The sequence below is a fragment of the Pelodiscus sinensis genome, chromosome 3, assembly GCF_049634645.1.
Source record: "Pelodiscus sinensis isolate JC-2024 chromosome 3, ASM4963464v1, whole genome shotgun sequence".
In the NCBI taxonomy this organism is placed as follows: Eukaryota; Metazoa; Chordata; order Testudines; family Trionychidae; genus Pelodiscus; species Pelodiscus sinensis.
Window position 1 is genome coordinate 30807240 of NC_134713.1, and position 22996 is coordinate 30830235.

General features: G+C 42.7%; 1 long non-coding RNA gene across 2 annotated transcripts in view; it reads left to right on the forward strand.

Moving 5' to 3' along the window:
* Positions 1-1375: 1375 nt before the first annotated feature.
* Positions 1376-22996, forward strand: part of LOC142827578 (uncharacterized) — a 48001-nt gene continuing 26380 nt past the window's right edge. The window contains exons 1-2 of one of the 2 annotated variants that reach the window (XR_012902254.1): positions 1376-1458; positions 21935-22041. This is a non-coding gene — a long non-coding RNA (uncharacterized LOC142827578). The remainder of the gene's footprint in view (positions 1459-21934; positions 22042-22996) is intronic. The other variant, XR_012902253.1, reaches the window with a different exon arrangement.

The window sequence follows — 22996 nt, forward strand, 5'->3', positions numbered from 1 at the left end:
AAATCCAAGCTCTTTCCTTTAAAAAAACATCCGTAATGTTCAGAAATGCTGGTGTTTAGTATCTTTTAAAATCAGATTGCAGTGAGCTCCAGTAGGATGACTGCCATCTTGGCCAACAAACTGGAGATTGACTAGTAAAGTTCTCTAATTATGGCTATAATCCCCTTGTATACTTTGGCAATCAGGCACAGAGAAGGATTTTTCCACACTACAGTGGTGTGGTACAAGTGTGTGTAGCCCCATTTAAGTCAGGGGTTTCCCAGAGTGAAACTATTTGTACTATCAGGTCTTTATTGAGACGTGAATCCCATTGGAACTGTGAGTTCTAGAAGCTTCCCTGGCTTCCAATTCATTTGTTGGTTCAGTGCCACATGTTGGTTTTTATCTGTAAACTGCTTCAGGGTTTGTGGCTTGTACAGTGTGTCATTCTCTCATTCCTTGAGTTTTATACTGAAAGTTGATATCAGCTGGGAATGTTCAAGAACCTGGGATGTTTATCGGGGTCTGGAAAAAGAGTATTCCTAGTGCAGAGCCCAAAATTCTAGGCCTTTCTCCTATTTTAATTCTGTCAGATCCCAAGTTTGCTGGCCTTTAGAGCTTGTTGCACAGTCATCTTTGTGGTGGTGTTTTTTTCTGAGACAGTGAATGAAGGGAAAGGACTCAGACATGATGGAAATTTAAATGCATGTAAATATATATCATCACATTAATAAAAGCTGCTTGATAATTTTTTATTCATATATTTTGAATAAGTCAAGTGGTTGAAGTGATTTATGCAAATTGTCTCCAGAGCAGTTTTGGTAAGGTGACTGGGGAAATTGTTATTAGTGTGAGTCATTCTGAAACTGATAGGAGAATATAGCTCATAGAACATAAGCTGCATGATTTTCAGAGTTCAAATAAAACAATTGACGTAGATGTCCAATTTGTGGGGAGGGGAGGAATTGAAGATCAACAGACTTGTTTGTTCTTTTGTGTTTCATGACCCTGACAATCAAATCTGTTCAAAATGTGAATTTCTGAGTTATAAAGCGTTACTTTTAAAAAAAATCAACATTTCACATCTTACATTCAAAAACCACCACATAATTCAGTAAAACCCAAACAGTGAACTGTGATTTAATCAGTACAGGATGGCATATGAAAACATATGTTTATAATAGATGAACTACTATGAAACAAAATACTTGAAACCTTTTTATGACTGTGATGAGGATGTTCACCTTACACTCAAGATTGGAAGGGTTAAGATAGGCAGACTGGCCAATTAACTCCCCAGTCTGTCTCTGAAAGGGAGCCAGGGCACAGTGAACTAATTGTTTGCATGCAGCTCACCTGTGCAAGAACATATGGGCCCTATAAAGTTTGGAAGCTGCCCACAGATGGTGTGTGTAGGCTATAGCTATTCTGAGTGAAGAGACTTGGAAGCATGGAAAACCCAAAGAGCAGGGCAGCCTGGTAAGTAGAAAGAAACCGAGGGAACCAGTAGCATGGGATAGTACTGCAGATTATGGCTGCTTGTTCTAGGGTCTCTGTACTGGAACTAGGAAGGCTGACAGCTGCTGTTGACCCCCTGAGCTGTGTGGGGGTGGGGAGGAAGCGCCACACCTATGGAAGGGATGGGGCCTGTGGCAGAGTGGATCTGGTATAGCCAGCACTGGTATAGCCAGCCCTATAGCGTTGCCTGGAGTGAGGCATTGCTTTAATGACCCACAAGTTCTCAGAGCTACATGCAGTATGGCATTTTGGTGGCAAATTAAAGGATCCTGGGATTCTGGCTGCCCTCACTGCTGCAGAAGTGGTGGTGATGGCTGGGAGCCATGGGTGCCTTGGAATTGCTGGCCCCCAGGGCAACTATCCCTGCTCCCTATTGGCAAGCCTGGCTGGAACCTAACGCAGAGGGTAGGCCTGGGTTCCCCTACCAGCCATTGGGAAATGGCAAGGGCATTGGCGAAGGCAGCCAGACAAAAGGCCTGGAAGGATTTTGAATTACGTGGAAGGGCAGGACCTAGGTGATCTGGTCAGGGGGTCAATCCATGAAGAAAAAACTGCAGTCTCTGAGTCAAAGGGGCTCCAGGGTGAGACAACATAGGGAGTGACACTGATGGAGGGGGAACAAACATTTGGAAGAGCTAATTCTCAAGATGGCCAGCAGGAGGTGCTGCTAGTGATGAGTGAACACCATGATTCATGAATTGTGTGTAGATTTTAAAAAAATGGGATTTTAATGGTGGTGGTGGTGGTAGTAACATGGTAACTAGGAACTGGGAAAGCATACTAGGCACCCAAGACAACCTGGAAAAATGCATGAAGAGGGAAATAGGCAGGACACTGTTACAAAAGCAGCACCAAGGCTATATCACAAAATGAATAGCACAAGGGAGAAATGTGGGGGTCACTCATGAAATTAATAGGTAGCAGGCTTAAAACAAAGGGAAATGTTACTTTACACAAACTCACACTAAGCTTGTGGAACACCTTGCCAGATGTTGTGAAGACCAGGACTCTAACAGGGTTCAAAAAATAACTAGATAAATTCATGGAGTTAAGTCCATCAATGGCTAGTAGCCAGAATGGGTGGGAATGATGCCCCTAGCTTCTGTTTGTCAGAAGCTAGGAATGGGTAATAGGAGAGTGATCACTTGATTGCCTATTTGGTTTATTCCCCCTGGGGTACCTGGCATTGACCACTATCAGAAGATTGGATCCAGTATGGCTGTTATGTTCTTATGTAGTAGATACGAAATCTAAACTTGAGAAGTAGGGCAATGAAGAGCCAGAGAGAGGGTTCCTTCATTGATCTGAATGACAAACAAGAAAGGTCATTAAGGTATAAGATGACTTTCAGTTTTTTTGGTCTTGAGTCCAGCAATTACATAATGGTAAGTGAGCAAGCTTTCCTGAGTGAGGCTAACATGTCAATTGCTGATTCTAGTATTTCCAGTATATTTTTAATAAAATTGCTCCCATTAGGGTCAGAACCAAAATAGACAACTAAAGGTAACTTGGAAGATAATTTTGACTTGACGATTTTTCTACTGCAAAACAGTGTTACAAATTATGAATTTTGTCAGATCACCCTAAATAAATACTTTAAAAATACAGCTATTCTCTAAAGGTCAGCCCATCACAGATATATAGCACGTCTTTAAAATTGTGTCCATATTAAAAGGCTTATTGCTTAAATATATGGTACTTAAATTGTGACATCCACATCACAATTAGATGTCTCAGTTTCTGGGAATATATTAATTGGAGCATCTTAAAATAAAACAGTTGAATACCACCAACTTGACATACTTCCTCTACCCACAATAATTTGATGTGGTTTAAAAAAAAAAAAAAAGCAATTCATGTGGTAAAAATTTTATATGCCTTATTCCCCCATTCCAAAAAAATGGATATGTATTGACACGGAGTTACTGTAGCTTGCTGGGGGGAAAAAATCCTTGTTCATTCTCATGTCTCTTTTCCTATTACATAATGCAGAGAAACATAAATAAATTATACAGTTGTTTTAAATACAAAACTCAAAGATTTAATATCATTTGGATGGAGTAAAAAGCATGAGACGCTCACCATGTCTAAAAGTGATGGAAAGGTCTAATTATTTTGAACCTAGCTTGCAACCAGGGGATTTGGAGCATGAGCTAAAAGACAGAAAATATTGAAAATAGAAGACCTCATTGTAAAACATGTAAACATGTGATCACTCATGGAATTGACAGCTACAAAAAAAGCAGTGACTTCATACTGTTTTCCTATTCTTAGCTAGGAACAGTTCTGGATCATGTAAGGATTTCACTAGAGGGAAACAGGAAAAGAAAGGGAGTAAATTAATATACCAAATGTTTTGGGATGAAGTGGAACACTTTGCTGAAATGCTGAGCAGAAGCATCTGAGTAAATGAGATGGGACTAGCTATGATAGTCTAACTGGCTTAGTGTAGTTTTATTCTGGGAAAAACCCTGTTTCATAATATGGCTACTTTAATGGATATTATGTTTTCTTGAACTGGAATGTTCTCAATGAATGATCCTGGTCCAGCCCTTACTCAGGCAAAGTCCTATTGACCTGAAGTGCTCAAAACTGAAAGCTGCACTCAGGCCTGTTAATGGGGGGTAGAGGGAGAGTGGGGGGATGTGGCATGGGATAGTTTGCAAAGAGGGAAGTGATGGCTGGAGCCCTGGGCCCTTTGAATCACTGCTGGAGCACTGTGCAACATTCTCTGAGAGTGTATGTGTGGCTCACACTAGGCAGGGCTGAGGGCTCGCTGCCCCTGTCCTACCCCTTCCAGGAGCACAGAGTCATTGCCCAGAGGCCAGCAAGGCTGTCAGCTCCCTGGATATGGTATGGCTGGTCCTAGTTCCAATATCCACATTGGGCACACCCCCCAGGCTGCAACTAGGCTTTATTGCAGTCCTTGCAGGTTCTTGCATATAAGGCCAGCTCCTGAAATGTGTGCCCATACACGTGCATTGCCCTTCTCCCCATGTGCACCCAGGTGCTCCAGGAAATGCACCCTGAACTCTTGCTGGCTTGGTGCACCTTGACACTGTCATAGCAGTATGTAATACCTAAAAGGGGCAATTGATCTCCAGGTAATGGACCTTAAGTTCAGGACCTATATTTTAAGGGCTTGTTTAAATTATATGTATAGATCAGAAATAAGTGTTATTCAGAACGGAAATAAAAACGTTTAAAAGAAAATACACAAAAGGAGTGGTGGATCTATGCCTTAATCTTGCTTTGTGGCACAGTGGCTTCAAGCTCTCTTGACCTGTATGTTTTGCTATTAGCTTTTAATACAACAGAGAAAATATATCTTTGTGGGCATCAATCCCCACTACAAATGGTAGCTCCATGTTTGGTTTCCATCTAGCCAATATCAGCAGCTTTTCATAGGATCACTTCTTGGCCTTGTCTTTACATTTTAAAACTGTTTCAACTGATTTATCTTTATTTGGTCACCTTCAAATGCATTTGTAGAGCAATGTGCCTCATTTGAACCTGCATCAAAGATCCAATCTTCAATTCTTCTTTTAGGGCCTAAAAATCAATGAAAATATCAGAATATCAAGTTTTCAATACACTTGCCCTATTGATGAATTAAGTGGCCATGAGCAGTTTGACTCCAGTGCCTCCAATACCAATATAAGTCCCCTTCTTCCACTTCTTGATTAAATTAGGAGGGAAAGTTGTGATTTCTTCAAAGACACTCTATACAATGTTGACTAACTTTTGAACATAAAACAAATTTCACCAACTTAAATATATGATGGAAGAGTGATAGTTTTCCTTGCTTTCTCAAACTTTCTTTTTTCATTTATTCTTTCCCCTATCCCCTCCTTTTTAATCTATACCACTTTCTTCCCTCTTATGTATTGTCCTCTTTCACTTAACTTTTTGTTCTTTTATAGGCCAGTACAATGTTCCCTTTGTATGTTGTGTTATGCTCCTACCACTATTCTCATGTTTCTGTATTCTGGCCAATTTCCTTTATGGGTTTCCCTTTTTTCCCTCTTTCTTTCCATTCCTCCATCGGTGTGTTCTCCTTATATCTGGAGATCATAAACATCTGAGTTAGAGACCCTTATTTACAGTTTAACTTGCCCCACTGCTGTTCTTGCAGACACTAGTGTTGACATGGGCTGAATACTGTGAACATTGAACTCAAAACTATTGTTTAAATTTACTGGGGATTTTAAGTGTACATGGATTCCTGTATTAGGTCCAAACTTATGAACTGCTTCCTTAGAAAATATTTTTTGGGGGGAGCGTGGGAGCGGGGGCAGACAATGACAAGTAGGTAGCGTATTGTAACGGGCAGTACAGAACTTCAAAATTCCTCTGGAGCTGTACGTGAGGGAGGGTAATCTTTATAGTAATCTGATAGTCCTTTAAAGGGCATATCATATACCTTTTACAAGGAGCCCAGCTTTTTGGCCAAGTTGTTTACTAGAGAGCATCTATAGCAGTCCCATATTCTTCCAGTGCAGGAGCTGCAATTATAGTTTATATATGCTGCAATTCTTGCTGTCAATAATTTGACCGTAAAGATTACATTCAGAACAAAGCAACACATCTATGTTAACATTCGTATACAGAACTTTTAAAATCAGCAGTACTTTTATGGACAAACTTAATTATTGACACAGTTGTCAACTGATCATGAGGAGTCCAAAATTCTATAATAGAGTGGCTGAATGTGGTGTGGCAGGCTAATTTGAAGTAAGAGTGATGTGATTTAGTTGGAGTTGGTCTTGCTTTGAGTAGAGGGCTGGACTAGGTGACCTCCTGAGGTCTCTTCAACCCTAATCTTTCATGATTCCTGTGTATATTGCCAGAGTTTGCAAAGCTCATTCAGATCTGCCTAGATGAAAGACATTGCTGTATATAACTTATCCTGATACTAACAGTAGCGTGTTTTTAGTTGTCCATCATTCTTGTTCCCTTCATTGGTTGGTTATCAGTCTAAGCTTTTTTTTAACTGATTTGACCAGTGTAGGAATAATTCCAATTAGGCTGTGTCCACTTTTGTTTGCATTTTCAGATGTATAATAAAATAAAACTTTCATTTAATTATAATACTGAAGACAGTTGGAATAATGCTAATTCCACAGTTATAACTTGTCTTTAAATCTCTAATAAAAGGTCATTAAAGGATACCATAATCATGTGCCCCCTTATAGTCTCTAAACATATCCCAGATTATGATGGCCTGTGTTACTGGCCCTTAGGATTTTTATAAGCAAGGGGTGCTATGAAGCATAATATTGCTGCTCAGCTGAGTAGACAACTAAACGTTCAAGTAGAGCAGACTCCTTATTCTCTGTAAGTGGCCTTGGTGCCAGTAGATAGGACAGTACCCCCCCCCCCCTCCACCCAGAAGGCGTCGGTTACACTGGTACCCCTAAGTGCTGACTTGACTTGAAGGCCCTGAATAATTGGAAGCTGTTTATCTGAATGTCCACCTCTTCCATTTCCTCATTGAAGCAGTTATCATCTCGCTTGGTCTTGGTGGTGATTCCTAGTGAGGTGGTGATTCCTAGTGAAGAGTTCTGGCAATGGTCTGATTCTGACCATTGAGGAGAGAACTGCAAACTTTTGAAGTAGCTCCTCGTGATGGGCCACAAACAGTGGTGCTGGAACTAAGGATACTATTGCACTTCCTGGCTTGATGTAGTAATAACAAACACCACATGGCTTCTGTTAATAGCTTCCTTACTACTATAATTGTTCCAGCTCCCTGGCCATAAGAACCTACATTTGGTAAGCTTTGGGGCTGTGATATTTCATGCCCTATCTACTGTGCTAATGGATGCTTTGTGGGCCAGATCTGTTAGTGTGTGCAACCCAGGTTTATTCTTCCCTTGACAGCCCACAGATCTCTGGCTGATGCTGTGCTGTCCAAGCTCCTGTATAGGTTAGTCACTGGGCTATTCTGAATGATGCTTGCTGCCAAAAGCCTACAGAGGCCATTATAACAGATAGCAATCACTGGGGCATTAGGAAAACCTCAACTATTGTGTTAACTGTTCTGGAGAATAGATTTATTACAAGGGACAATCTGATTCAGTTCCTATTAATGTCAGGTTTGGGAATTAAAGGGGTACTGACAGAAAATATGTACCTATGGAATTTCCCCATCTTCTGATACATCTGCAGATAGCGGAGAGCTGCATTACTTACACAAGATCAGTTTGTCCATATAGGTAATTCAGACCCCTTATTATAGAGGGAGTGAACTTGTGGAGGGCAAATCTGAGGGAAGAGTGATGTGATTCCTATGTATACTGAACAGTTTGTAAATGTTTGGGTTTGTTGTCGCTCATGCATCTGGCTGAGGGAGGGGTATGTGTGTCAGGTGGGGCTGGTTTGTGCAGCATTCTCCATACATGGAGCAGTGGAAGAACTGTCTAATACTTACCTAAAAAAGTACTGAGAGCATCAACTAAACCTAAGACCAGAACAGAACAGAATCCAGCTGCAATGAAAGAAAGAACTTGTTTGCATTTGGTGTGCAAATAGAACAGTTTCCCTCAATGTGGCACTGTAGAAGAGTCTACCATGCACACGTGTATCATAACTATCTTACTGGCTTGAAATTTAAGGACTCTCTTCCTTACAAGTATAATGACATAGACATTGGGAAGCTATCCAACCCTGAGACTCTTAAAGTTCGAATGGATCTGCATGTGCTGTAAGATTGTCACCTCCTTAATTTCAAAAAAAAAAAACAACAAATGGTTTTTTAGTTTATCCTGTACAGACTAACTCAGCTACCCCCGAAGCTCAATTTCTAGTTGGTCAGAGAACTCCCTCTACATTCATTGCAACAATTTAATCTGCACATGCTCCATGTAAAACCACTAGCAATTGCATGAAAACATAATGGATTTCATTTCCCCTCTACAGCTTGTTTGTTTGCTTTAGGTGGTAGTCTAAAATAACTGGGGTCTGAGTTTACAGAAAATTGGTTACAAATTTTTGAGAACTTCCCAAATGCTCCTCTCAAAAGAACTTTGACTGGAGTCCAGTACTGCTTTTATTGTAGCTTGCAATAAATGGGACAAATCCTGTTTTCAGTGAGGTCAATAGCAAGATTCTCATTAACTTCAGAACCAACAAGATTTGGTGCTGAGTTAATCAGCAATTTAGTTCTGTACTACTCAATATGTCATGTTATTTATCTCAAGTAGCAAATACCAGTAGTGTAACAGACTCAACCACTGGATAAGTAAGAATTAGATCAAACCGTTATAGTAGGGACTTGAGAATCAAAATTCACTTTTCAGCTCTTTTGTGCTACATATCTATAAACACCAGCAAAACTGGTTTAAACCGGGTTTGTGATTGCTTTGCATCACTGGATGAATACAGTCCATTACTTTTTTCCACCACTGGCATACTCAATGGTCTTGTTTGAAAAGAGCAAAATATATGCATTTATGCTCATTCTTTTTGTTTCCAGCTGATAAGCCTGAGGTGGCAGTGCTGCTATTATGAATTAAATAAGATTCAGGGCATACACTGCCTTCATGAAGAATTTGAATGAAATAGAAAATCTCCTCCTCCTCCTTAGTTATAATTCAGAGCTTTACCATGCATAACATGGACAGTCAAACAGGAAACATTAAGTATTTTTCAGTATGATCTTTATTCTGCCTCTCCCTCTGAGGATTTCAAAGGATAGTTGCAATGTATAGGAAGGATTACTTATCTGAAGAGTGCACTGTGATGGAGCTGCCTTTTGTACAGCTGATCTTTTTGTGAGGCATGATGTGGTTTCCCAAACACAGTGCACAAGCTTCAGTTGGTGTAAATCAGCATTTCATATGATAGTTATGCCAGTTTACACCAGCTGAAGATCTGGCCTATAGATTTTAAAAGTTGGTTTAGTGGCACCAATAATCCATGATAACCTCATAAAGAAAGCTCTTTTTTTTTCCAGCTGGCAAGTACCCCAAAACTAAGACTTGACTGTACTGGACAAAAGTTTTAGAAGGGGTAACCACTTTTTTTTCTATTAGACTAACACGAATAGTCCTGCAGCACCTTATTGACCTGTTTTGTTAGTCTCTGGTATCATGAGCTTTTGTGGGCACAAGCCACTTCTTCAGATGAATGGTGTTAAGGGGTCCAGGGTGCAAATAAATAGCAGAGAGGGGATAAGGAGGGAAAAGTGGTGGGGGGAATGGAGAGGAAAAAAATAGTGCTCATGCTTAATGAGGCTAGTAGAGTGCACTTTAAGTATTCTCAGTACCTGATGCTTAGCTTGTTATGTCATTAGAATGTGGAAAGTAGAGGCCCATCCAGGTCAGGTCTTTTTAAAAAAAAAAAAAAAAAAACCTGTAAATGAAACCAAGTTGTGCAGTTTCTCTCTCCAGGTAACTTTTGAAATAATATAGAGGCTTTTATATATGGAGATATACATATCTCATAGAGCTGGAAGGGATCTTTGAGAGGTCATCAAGTCCAGTCCCTTCCTTCATGGCAGGACTAAGTACCATCCTTGACAGATTTGCCCAGATCCCTAAATGGACTTTTCAAGGATTGAACTCGCAACACTGTGTTTAGCAAGCCAATGCTCAAACCACTGAGTTATCTCTCCCCCGTTTTAGAGCTATTAGTGAGTGCCCAGGCAAGTTGAAATGTTCCCTAACAGGTTTCTGTGTTAGATTTCACATATATGACTTTTGTCCATTAATCTTTTGTTGTAGAGACTGTCCAGCTTGGCCAATATACATGGCAAAAGGGCATTGCTGGCACTTGGTGGCACATATCATATTGATGGATGTGCAATTATGAGCCTCTTATGTGGTGGTTTATGCGTTTAAGTTTTGTAAAGTTGCTTGTATAGATGTGTGGACTAAATTGGCACTGGAGTTGATTGCAGGGGTGGGTTCCTGGATGAGTAAGATGGTGTGCTGTGTGGCTGCTGGAAAGAATTTGTTTGAGGTTAGGGGGTTGTCTGTGGGCGAGGATTGACCTGTCCTCCAAGGCCTGAGGGAGAGAGGGGTCATTTTCCAGGATAGATTGTAGGGATCTAAGTTGAATGCTGTAGGTGATGACCAGTGGGGTTCTGTTTTCTTTGTTGGGCCTATCTTGAAGAAGATGCCTGGGTACTCCATCTGGCTCTAATCTGATTTTTTTCATTCTGAAGGTGGGTATTTAAGTTTTAAGAATGTTGATATGGATCCTGTAAGTGTTTGTGTCTGTCTGTGGAATTGGAGCAAATCCAGTTGTATCTTAGGGCCTGGCTCTAAACAATTGATTGGAAAATGTGTCTTGGATGAAAACTAGAAGTATGTAGGTAAATGTAACGGTCTGTAGGTTACTGGTATAAGGTGGTAGAAATGTTGCTGTTCTGTAATTGTACTGTAGTGTCAAGGAAGTAGATCTTTTGTGTGGCTTTGTCCAGGCTGAGGTTGATGGTGGGGTGGAAGTTGAAGAATTCCACAGGGATTTCAGCAAGGGTCTCCCTCCCATGGGTCCATATAATGAACATGTTGCCAATGCAGAGTGAGTAGAGTAAGTATGCTAGGGGGGATGAGAGCTGAGGAAACATTGTTCAAGGTCAGCCATAAAGATGTTGGCTTATTGTGGGGCCATGCAGGTGCCTATAGCTGTACTTCTGACTTGAAGATATAAATTGTCCCCAAAGTGGAAATAATTGTGGGTGAGGACAAAGTCGCAGACCTCTGTAATCAGGTATGCATTATAATAAGATAATATTCTTGATGGCCAGTAATCCATCATGTGGAATGCTGGTGTAAAGAGCTTCTACATCCATGGTTGCCAGGATGGTGTTTTTAGGAAGATTACTGATGTTCTGTCATTTCCTCAGGAAGTCAGCGGTGTCTCAGAGATAGTTGAGTGCTGGTAGCACAGGGTCTGAGGAGAGAGTCAATATAACCAGATAATCCTGCTGTAAGTGTGCCACTGCCTGAAATGATGGGTCATCTGGGATTTCCAGGTTTGTGGATCATTGGTAGCACAGAACTCCTGGTCAGTGATTTGGGGGGGAGGGGGTTGTTGTATCAGGAAGCTTCATGAGCAGTCATTCTGGTGGGCAAAAGGGAGAATTACATTGATATATAGTTAAATAATTTTTCATAACTTATCCTAGCCACTGGAGAATTTGTTCTTATCATAAAGTATTTCAGTAATTTAAAAATGACTCGGTGGATTTATTTTTCATGATTTAGCTAAGTATACACATTCATACTTGGAAATCAAATATATGCATGGTGATCTCGGGCTGTAGGAGAGCTGATCAGATGGCAACAGCTGGAACATGTATAGTCCTTAGGAAAATAACAGCAGCCCTTTAATGACAAGATTTCATTTATATCACCTAAAATAACAATGTGCATATTTGCTTATCAACTTATTCATGATATTATACAACAGAACCCCTTTATACAGACCGAGGGAAAAGGGGTCGCAGCTAACATTTCTTAGTTATCCTCTACTCATTTCAAAATTTACCATGAGATCTTTAATTCCTAGCTGGATGATAACTCAAGGAAGGCTGAGGAGAAGTTGGGCTGGGGGATAGAACTTGTCCCCTCGTTCTTATGCCCAGCACTGAGTACTAATAAAAAGTACCAGGTTCAAGTTCCATCAGCAGTGAAAAGCAATCCCTGAAATTACAACTGTCTGGGAAACTGAATTTCAATTCCACAAAAAATGTTGTGTTCAGATTTTTTTTTCATTCTGATGGAAGTGGGGGGAGCCAAAATGCTAAATATGTTCACAGAACTCAAAATTTCCAATGTTTCATTCCAAAAAGAAATATGCTTCCTGGGACACCCCCAGCTCGTAGGGTACAGTAGAACTCAGATCCTGGAAGACAGGCGGGTGGGCTGCAGAGAAGCTGGGCAGGAATGCGGGCAGGTTTTGAAACTCACGTAGCAGGCTGGGTTGCGAAAAAAAGTTTGTTTGAAATTCTACTAATTCAACAACTTGGTGGTGGTTGTGTGTTTTTTGTTGCAAATTCTGGTAGTGGAGGGAGGAATGGGTGACTGGAAATTTTGCAACCAGCTCTACTCAAGATAAGTTTATTAGCTACAGCTCTCCCTGGCTTCCTCCACTCCAGTGTTTTGCAAGAGGATATGTAGCCCTATCAGCAAGCTCCTGTCTGCTATTGTCTTAGTTGTGTTCTGGGGTTCTCCTCTAGGTAATACAGGAAGGTTTTGAGGGAAGATTCCAAACATTCTTTTCCAACTCTGGAACTCCTTGGGAAGGTGGGAGTGGAGGTGGGGGGAAGGGGAGAAAGGGAGATAGACTATGCATGGGGTCTGTGCACTAAGAATGTGTGGTATGTAGGCTTGGGTGCCCCAATCAGGATATTTCAAAGGAGCCAACAGTGGGTCAATAAATCCTGGCACAAAGGATGTAGCAAGGAAAGAAGAATTTGGCTGGTAGTTATCACAATCCAGGCACTACCTAACAAAGGAACTGATCAAAATTAAATATCATGAGTTCTTGATGGCATTTTTGACACAGTAGTTCTTTTTAATGTGCAGTTCATCAGGGAAGGAAACCAGAAATCAAACCAATGAGCTGGAAAATGGAAAGATCTAGCAGATGTCAGGTTGCCAAACAGCTTTTTCTTTGGAAAGGTCAGAATCCAGCTTGACCAAGTGCTCGTCTGCATCCCACTCAGGAATACAATTTTCAATCATATAATTGGATTTGCTGGCCAGTATCTCAGTTTAAGATTGAGCTGTGTCAGTAAGGACTAAGGGACAGGAAAAGGCCATGTATCCAATCTTGCCTGTTGTCTCTTAGGGCACACCGCAGATTTATTTCGAAATAACATGAGTTATTTTGAAATAACTAGGTGAGCGTCTACATAGCAAGCCTGTTTCGAAATAATTTTGAAATAATGGGCTTCTTTTGAAATCTGTAAACATCATTTCACAAGCAATGACACCTATTTTGAAACAGTTATTTTGAAATAGGGTGTGTAGACAAGTCAGCTGAGGTTATTTCATAACAGCTGGTCTCCAGAGGGTGTCTCAGGTTCCCCAGTGACCGCTCTGTCCACTCTAATCAGAACTGTATATTTCCCCTTCAGACCTTAAAGCTGCAGCCACGATTGAAACAGTGTGTGGCACAATGATAGCACCTGGCCACACAAGTTCCTAGCTTTACCTTCCCTGTTGCCATTGGAAACCCCAACATGTCTCCTGAGCACCCACAGCTGCCAGCACTTCTTAATCTAGACCTAGCCTGAGACACATTCATTGGATACATGGCCTTTTCCTGTCCCTTAGTCCTTATTGACACAGCTCAATTTTAAACTGAGATACTGGCCAGCAAATCCAATTATATGATTGAAAATTGTATTCCTTGGATCTCACTGAGGTTTGGGAAGAAGAGGCAAACCTGCAAGAATACCGATTTCTAGGGACAGATGGTTGATAGCCTGGGTCAGAGGGGGAAAACTTAAGCAGGCCTACACCAAGGTCAGGGAGCACAGCTACTGTTCAGGGGCAGCACCCTAGACCTGCTCCTACTTTGACCAGCTCCACTACATCCTGGGGGGAGGGATGTCAGACCTTGACTCCCTCACTGTTGTGGACTTTGGGCTGGATATGACCACTGTCACCCTCCTAGAGGGCAGGCCTGTGGCTGAGGAAGAGCAGGACCAGGCCACTGAATCCATGATGCCCACCAGACAGGAGCTCAGCCTGACCCTAGGGCTCACTCCCCTCTCCCATGATGTTGCTCAGGGATCAGACAAAGCTGGGGAAGGCCCATCAGGTGAGCTCCATAACTGACACTAGACATACACGGGGGGAGGCAGTGGGTGGTGAGGGGCTACACACTCCTTGCTTGGCCTTCTTGGCCTCAGGGTCACACAGTAGCCTGTGCATGTGGAGTGCCAATCTAGAGCACACAGCCCCAGGAGGCTGCTATAGAGGATGCTTGTGCTCCTGCTCACAAGGTTTCTGGAGAGGCCTGCCTCCCTGCCACCACTAAGGAGGATGGGGTGTGCGTGTGCACGTGCGTGCACGCACACACACACACACACACAGTAGTGCCACGCATGGTCACGCCTGCATTCTCGGGGCAGCATCCTCTCCTGGGCAAGCAAGGCAGAGTACACTGAGCCCTTCCAAGGGGAGCCTGCTATGAGGGGAAGGAAATGGAGGGGACTCCAGTAGCATGTCGCAACTGCTGTTCTCACACACCTTCCCCCATTTTCCTCTAGGGGGCAGGGATACAAGTTCTCTCCCTGCAGAATGCTGCCACTTCCAGACCTGGCATGTGCACAGCATGGAGGGAAGCTGAGCTGCCCTGTAGTCCCCTCCTCCCTGCAGGCTCCTGGCCTGGCTAGCACCTTCCCATGCCTGCTTAACCCAAGGACATGGGAGTAGCAAGGCTCTCCCCAGGGACGTCTGTGACCCTGCAGGAAAGGGCCCACTGTGTAGGCCACACATGGCCTTGCTCCAAGCACATCGTCCATGTCACCGAGGAGGATGACCCTGTGCAGCAGGATGGCCCTCACCACCTGGAGAAAAAGACGGAGAGTAACAGGGTTGCCAGAGCCCTTGGGAGGTCTCCAACTCCCATTCCCTCACACACCAAGACTAACCCCATCTCCTGCAGGGCTTTGTGAGCCAGGACTGGAAAACCTTCCACTACCCTTCCCTAGGGAACCCCATTCCTGCAGTTCACCCCCTCCCAATAACATAGTAAGAGTCATACCTGCCCAAGCCCGGCTCCAGTAGTCAGTCTCTGAATACCAAACTGGCTTCCAATGGAGCAAGGCAAGCTTCTAAATGGCGATGGTGACCTGCTTTTGGAGGGAGATGGTGGGTTGTATGTGGGTGTTCTGACACCTGAGGGCAGGGGAGAGCCACTCGCACCACTCCAGGAAGGTGGCCTTCTGCATGTGGAAGTTCTGGAGCCACTGCTGGTCGTCCAACCGCTCCATGATGATCCGGTCCCACCAGTTGGAACTGGTGTCCCGGATGCAGCGGCAGTGCACCGTGCACATGGGAAGCCAGGAGGGGCTCTTCTGCATGTGGAGAGAAGTGAGGAGGTGCCATGCAGGGAGTGGTGGGTCCTGGTACTTCAGTGCCATGAGAGCAGCCTGCAAAAACTGCACCAGGAGGTGCATCATGATGCCCAGGATCTGCAGACTGCTTTTAGCAGGTACAGCTCCATGGCTGGAGCGTTGTGATGTCTGCAAGGGCAAGCAGGCAGTGGAATGGGTTTGCTGTCTCCCAAGGAGATAGGCAAAGAAGAGGAGCCTAAGGCTACGTCTAGACTATGGATTTTTATCGAAGAAAGGGATGCAAACTGCACTCCGCAATTTGCGTACCTTTTTCTGTCTTTTTTTCAGAAGAGGCTTTTCCGAAATTTGGCCCATCTACACTGGGCCAAATTTTGAAAACCTCCTTTTTTGGAAGAGCCCGTCCTCCCTGTGAAATGAGAAATACAGGGCCTTCCAACATTTTTTTTGAGGAAGAGCAAATGTATTCTTTTGGGAGATGAGATGGGTTCCCTGGATACAGCGGAGTTTTCCCGGGAAAAACTTCTTAATCTAGACATAGCCTGAGATGCAACTATGCGGGGGGAGGGAGAGGGTCCCTTGAAGCACGAGTTTCAGGCAGCAGCTCTAGGAAGTGACTGCTGTTTTGATGCCTTGCTTAAAGTGCTTGGGGAGTACGGGTGGGGGGGGGGGGGGGGGAGAGGGCTTAAATGTGATTGAGGCTCCAATGAGTGTGGCTGCTTTATTTCGAAATACATCAGCACTATTTCAATGGGCATTTGCAGTGTAGTCCCACTACTTTGAAATAAGGTATTTTGGAATAAAAACTTCAAAATATCTTAAAATAATGCTGCTGTGTAGATGTATCCTTAGCATGGCTTAATTTTTAAAAGGAAGTAAAATTATGCTCCCAAATCCTTTCCTTCTCCAGAGAAGAGGAAGAGAAAATCCCATAATAAAAAAGACAGGTGTCTCCTACTCCTTTACATGCTTCATTCTAATCATCTTTCCTAGTAACTTATTCCATATGTATGTTACTCTTTTTATGGAATAGTTCTGACTTGCTACTTTTTTTTTTTAGTTCATTTCCAGTCTTTTTATGATTCAGAATACTTCTATTCATTCACATAGTAAAGTCTCTTACTTTCCCCTCTATAACCTTTCATTATAAGTATTAGATTTATTGTTAAGTTAGATTATTGAAACATGGTATATGCTAGAGTCTCCTGTTTAGGGAGTTATTGTAGAAACATCATGTGTACTGTTATCACAGTGCACAACAGCAATATAAAAGCAAAGGACATTGCATAAACAATATTTTTTTTAATTTCCTAAGGAGAACTTGTGAGGTAAGGATGCTACTAGGTATGGATATTACAAGGTATGGATTCCCCCTCAAGGACTGTCGGATTTCAGCAAAAAGCTCCAACGATATAATGAACGGTGCTGGATTTACATTAGAAGCTCTAATATAGAAGAGGTTGAAAACATTTTCTGAAATAAATTTCATGTTAGCCAATGCTCACAGATTTGAGGGTTTTTATTGGTAGGTCTTTTGCTTTTCTGACTACATGGAAATATTTTCATTCCTCCAAATAGTCTTTCCCTTTTCCTCCAAGGAAAAGTGGGATGGGGGAGAGAGGAAGTTTTGGGGACAGGGGAAAACTTAGAGTAGAGCAGGTAAAAAAATGTTTTCCAAGACCATTTTGGGTTAAAGCCTTTATTTGACAAATTTTGATGTAACTGCTCTGCTCTACTCTACTCTACATTGTCTTACTAGCCTACTTCCTGTTAGTAGCTTCAAGTTTCACAGGCTTGTTCCATGTCACTCATTCCCTGACAACTCTTGAGGTAGGACACCTATGTGCCACCTCAAACAGGACTTCTACAAAGCCATTGACTAGCCCTATCCTTGCTTGGATTTTGGTTTGTTTTTTGTTTTAAAATAATTGTGGTTGGCAAGACCACAGTTACTTTGCCACCACAGCCAATGGAGGAGGTAGTAACCATGTACCCACTTTCCTTCAGAGCAACAATTCTCAATTAGGGTTCTGCAGATCTGTGGTCTGAAAGGGCTCTCCAGGCAATCATGAACTATAGCCAGGGCCGCCAGCCCTGCTGCTCAACTGCACGCCTTTGACTCTATGCTCAGCCCCAGGATCTGCACCTATGCCCTCAACAGATGTTCTATTGCAGGCAGTTGATCATCTGGTGGTAGAGGCAGCCTGGGTGATAACTTGCAGATTGTGTGGAGATGTGAAAATCAGACGAAAGCAGTCCCTACCAATCTGACAGCCTATCAGTGTGAGTTCTGCATTCAGGCCTACTAGCTTTGGAGGGCTGATCCTGCTCCTCCAAGAGTTGCAGAGTATGAATCCATGTGCCATGGGCAGCCAACACTGGAGACTGGGCACACTGGAGCAGGGAGGGTTCTCCTGGGTGCTCAAAATTAAAAGCTGACACGTGTGCCTTGAGGCTCATGTTCATAACCTTGTGGTATGGCATTATGGATTGCTGGTTAAAATGTGAAAACGATGTTGACTCAAGTGAAGATGCATAATAATATTAGTGGTAACTTAACAGAGCTTTTCAAGGACATTGGTAGGCTTGGGAGTCTGCAAAGAATTTTAAATAAAAATGGGGGTCCTGGGGTTGCTAAGGTTTGAGAGCTTTAGAGCAAAGGAGACTTCCCAAGGCACTGGCAGGGCAGTTATAATCTGTGTTCCCTCTAAGATTTTTCCATCCATGAGTAGCATGAGTTTTGACCTGTGCACCAATATTGAGGTCACGTGTGCTTGTTCGGATGTGACACTGTTGCACCCACCAATTACTAACAAATCACACACACACATGTAAAGACAAAGAGCAGACTAAAAAATAATAGCCTTGATTTCCAGTATCTTGTTCTACCCACTAACTGGACACTCTCCATTTCTCCTTGAAACAATGTCCCTTGGGGATTGCACTTTTGAATGGTATAATGAAAGGCCATTCTTTCTATATAATATAAAGATCGCTTTTAGCTGTCTTGAGTAATGAACAGGCTTGATACTATGCTGATTTGTTTTTAATAACTATCATTTTTACAATCATCAGCAAAGCAGATCTATGATCTAAATCTGGACATGGGGTTTAAGGGAAGCTCCCTGTGAGCCCCTGGCACAGCAGGACCGTGCCTGCATCTCCCAGCCTGGGGGGTGCCCTGCACCCCACCCCCACTCCTGAGCTGAGCACTGCAGACTGGTGCCTTCCCAGCCCTGGAAATGCAGCCTGCCCCGCTACAGCTGTCAGAGCTCCTTCCCCAGACTTGGAGCTGGCCAGGGCTGCCGCTGCTGCCTAATATGCTCCAGCTTTGGCCCTGCTGGGTCCTCCACCACCGGACACATGGCTCGCCTCGCCTCTCCTCCCAGCAGTCCCAGCCCCCAGATCAGCCTCGCTCCATCATGCAGCCCTGCTGACTAGACCATGTGGCTGCCACAGAGCAGGAACCAGGGCCAGGGTAAGGCTGCCCCAACAGGGATCACCTCGCCACTGCCTGGTTCCAGCTACTGCACGCTGGACTACATGGCATTCTGCCAAGCCAGAACCCACCACTCACCTTGAAGCAGGAAAGTGAGTGACGAGTGCTGCTTCTCAGCTCTGCAAATGAGGTGGATGGACCCAGAATTTTTTGTGCATGGCCACGCATGCATCTTAGAGAGAGCTGTAGTTGTAACTGACATGAAGAGGTGGGAACATCATTATTTATTTGTATTGTGGCTAGAGATCTGAGCTATAACAATGTATGGTTTCAGACTCAGATCAGAATCAACAACTCAATGCAATTGACAATATTTGTGTAGTGGTTACTGCACATCTGCTACCTGATGCAAGTGTCTAAATATGGCTTTAGATAGGGAAGAGCTAATATTTTGGTCCAGATTTGTATTTGTAATTACATTCTGTGAATGTAGTTAGTACTCTGGATGGGTGTGTGCTTATAAAAATTTAAATAAAGAACAACTTGCCTGTACCAGAACTATGTAGTATGACCATATTTATTTAGAACATTAGCCCTTTATCCAGTGCAAAGCCAGCAAATGCTGATACCTTCTTCAGCACTGAGTGTTTCCAGCTGGTGACACTGAATACTCTCCTCATGTGTAACACTCACCAGTTGTTTTCACCCCTCCTCCTCTGCATTTCGTTTCTGCTGCTGGAAGGATGTGGGTGGTGATTTATAGTGCATGTCCAATTGGCTCTGTTTGTCCGTGCTGGCCTGCTTTGTGCGGGCTGAGGTCAGTGGTGTATTTGTAGGTATCCATCCAAGGAAAACACCTCACAGTGAGCAAAAATGCTAACTAAGCAAAACAAACTCAGGAATGTGATCATCTGTTTAGCTAAGTTTTCAGCAGGCTTTTCCCTCACAGTAAAGTTGCAGTCTGGCTCTAGAAATAGAGGAGTGAACTCAGCACTCAAATACCTGAGACTGCTTCAAGTATGTTGTGGAATTAGTTTCTTTGAGCTTGTTGGGTTGGGGAGGAGAAGATTATCTTAAAAATGTCAGGAATCAGCTTTAAGTAAATCAAATCCAATAAAATTTTTGTACCATACAAATTCTATTCTTTATACTTTAGAAGCCAATGCTTTTGAGTACAAGCTGAGAGGGAAAATCTCCCTCCCTCTGCACTGACTCCCAATCTGTTAACTGTTCAGTGGACCCATATTGCATATTTCATGGCTGATCCTCAGGCAGCTTACACTGCCATTACGGGGGGTCTGCTTAGTCTGTGGTCCAAATTCCATAGCCTTCTGTATTGTGGATTAGAGACATGAATTTTGTCTCCAGTATCCTGAAGTCACACACAATATGGCTGAAACTGCCAGTTGCTCTTGAGTAGCTACCCAGGAAGACAGGTGTGCAAATCCCTTTTGCTATTTTTGTGCTCTGTTTAGAGCAAAGAACAGTTCCAGTCCTTGTTCCTGACGGTGTCCAGGGAATTACTACTTCTAGGATTCCTGGGGCACTGATCTTCAAGTGTCAGTGGGACAATGGGAAGGAAGAAAGGCCCTGGCACATAGAGTTGTCTGGCCACATGTAGGGTTAGATTAATCTTTTGTGAATCCCCAAAGCTTGCATGGAGAAGAGTGCAGGTGGAGCAAGCAGCAGGCAGTGCCTTGGGGTGAATATAGGAAGAGGCTGAGCATGGTGGGTGGCCATGGACTAGGTGACATGGTGCCTTCTGGGTGTGGGTCCAGCACCACTGGTGCCATTACATATAAACCTGGTACTGGTTAAATGGGTGCAGCAACTAGGATTCTGGGGATGCGGCTTGAGGTAGGTTCTACTGTATACAGAGTTTATAGCTTAGTTCAAAGGCCCCATGATATAAATTGTTCCAGTGACCTTGGCAGACTATGTGGCTTTCATGAATTATTTCTGGGAAGGAAAGGGGGGAAGCACATGAAAAGGTAATTTCATGTAAAGTTTTTATATGCAAATTTCACTGAGCATTGTATTGTTAAATCCCCTGCAAGCAGGTTCACACTTGCAATGTGTAGTGGAAGTGCCCAGAAACCGCAATATGATGGGGGCTAATTTAGCTACAACTAATCAGGAAAGATCTTGGAGTTATCACGGATAGTTCTCTGAAAACGTCCACACAGTGTGCAGCAGCAGTCAAAAAAGCAAATAGGATACTAGGACCTTTTGTCTGATCCAGTACAGCCATTCTTATGTTCTCTTAAAGTGACATGAGAAGTGCAGATACATGTTCTCTGAGATTTCCACCCCTCCCCCCCCCCCCCCCCCCATGTATTTGCTGTAACTGCCATAGGACAGGTTGAACCTTCCTAATCCATACTTCCCTGGTCTGGCATGAGTACTACAGTGCAATCTAACCCTTTTTACTAACTATCACATTCAAGCTACTAAAACATGAGTTGCTTAATTCTTTCATTCATGGGCACTTACTATACAAGTCCCTGCTGACCCCAAATGTCCATCCCTAGATCAGAAATTTCCTACTCTTTTTTTTTTGTTTTTTTTTTTGTTTTGTTTGTGCTACTTACTTTGAGCTGGATGGCTGGCATTTGCCAATGAACACCTGGAGTTATAAAAAAAAAAAAAAGCATATGTAATCAAGGAGGGTGGTTTTAACTGTTTTTGGGTTATAGAATGGAACATGCTGTGGTGCTATAGTAGTCAAGTCTCTTACCACTAGATAAGAAAGAAATGGATTAAACTTGAATGTTTACATGTGCAAATGAGATGTCCTAGGTGGGCTTTTCTGCTTGTCCTTGGTTTTTAAAGACACACTTTCTTGAAATATTTGTCAGGTGAATAAAAAGGATATTTCCAACTATAAATAGTGGAATTAACATAATGCATTGATTTATTATTCAATGATACACTGGGTTCTACCTTGTTTACAAAAACAGATAAAAGCATCTACATTCTAATGGGCTTTCTCTGAAGATGTGTTGCAGATGTTATTACTCTTCTACTTTGGTGGACTTCCTCCCTTCCCTGGAGCAGTGAGTATATGGTACTACCAGTTTAATTCTCTTCGTTCCTCTTTCACATACACCCACCCATGCGTGTGAACCTGCCTTTTGCCTCCGTGGTGCTTGCCATTATAGTGAGTGTAAGAAAATAAGAAAAACTGATATTTATGGAGTCAGACAGCCTGTGAATGAATGGGCATGCCTGAATGTAGCCAGTCTCAAATAGAATTAGTCTGTTAGTGAAAATAGTACATTGCAAGGACAGTACATTCTTTGGACACTATTTAATTTTTCTGACTATCCTTTTATATTTACTATCTGCTATCCTTAGCATATTGCATAATTTATTTTGGAAGTTAATATGTATATAATGAAAGATACATTCATTAGGCCAGATCTATACTAGCAGAAAAAAATCAATGTAAAATATGCAATTCTAGCTAGGACAACTGCATAGCTGGAGTTGACACAACCTTATATAAAGTTATCTGGGGCAGTCCAACAGTGGGAGGTCAATGGAAGGAATGCTCTCATCAACTTCCTTTACTCTTTACGAGAAGTACTGTGGTTGACGGGTGCTGTCAGAGTTCGATTTTTAGCAGGTCTTTGCTAGACCCACTAAATAGAACACCAGAAGATTGACCCCCACAGCATGTATCTCTGCAACACTGATGACTAAGAGCTTGTCTTAATAGAAGTAAACCTTGTTTCAAGGGAAGGTACCAGGGTTTGTATTAGTGTGGTATGTCCTGTGGTTGTTGGTAAGAATTATCTTGAGGTTAGGTGGTTGTCTATAGGAGACTATGGGTCTGTCTCCCAGAGCCTCTAGGAGTTTAGTATCCTGTTCCAGTATAGGCTGTAGTTTATTGATAATGTGTTGGACAGGTTTAAATTGGGGGCTGTAAGTGATGACAAGTGGTGTTCTATTGTTGGTTTTCTTGAAAGTTGTTGGTTTCTAGTTATTCGTCTGGCTCTTTCAATTTGCTTTTTTATTTC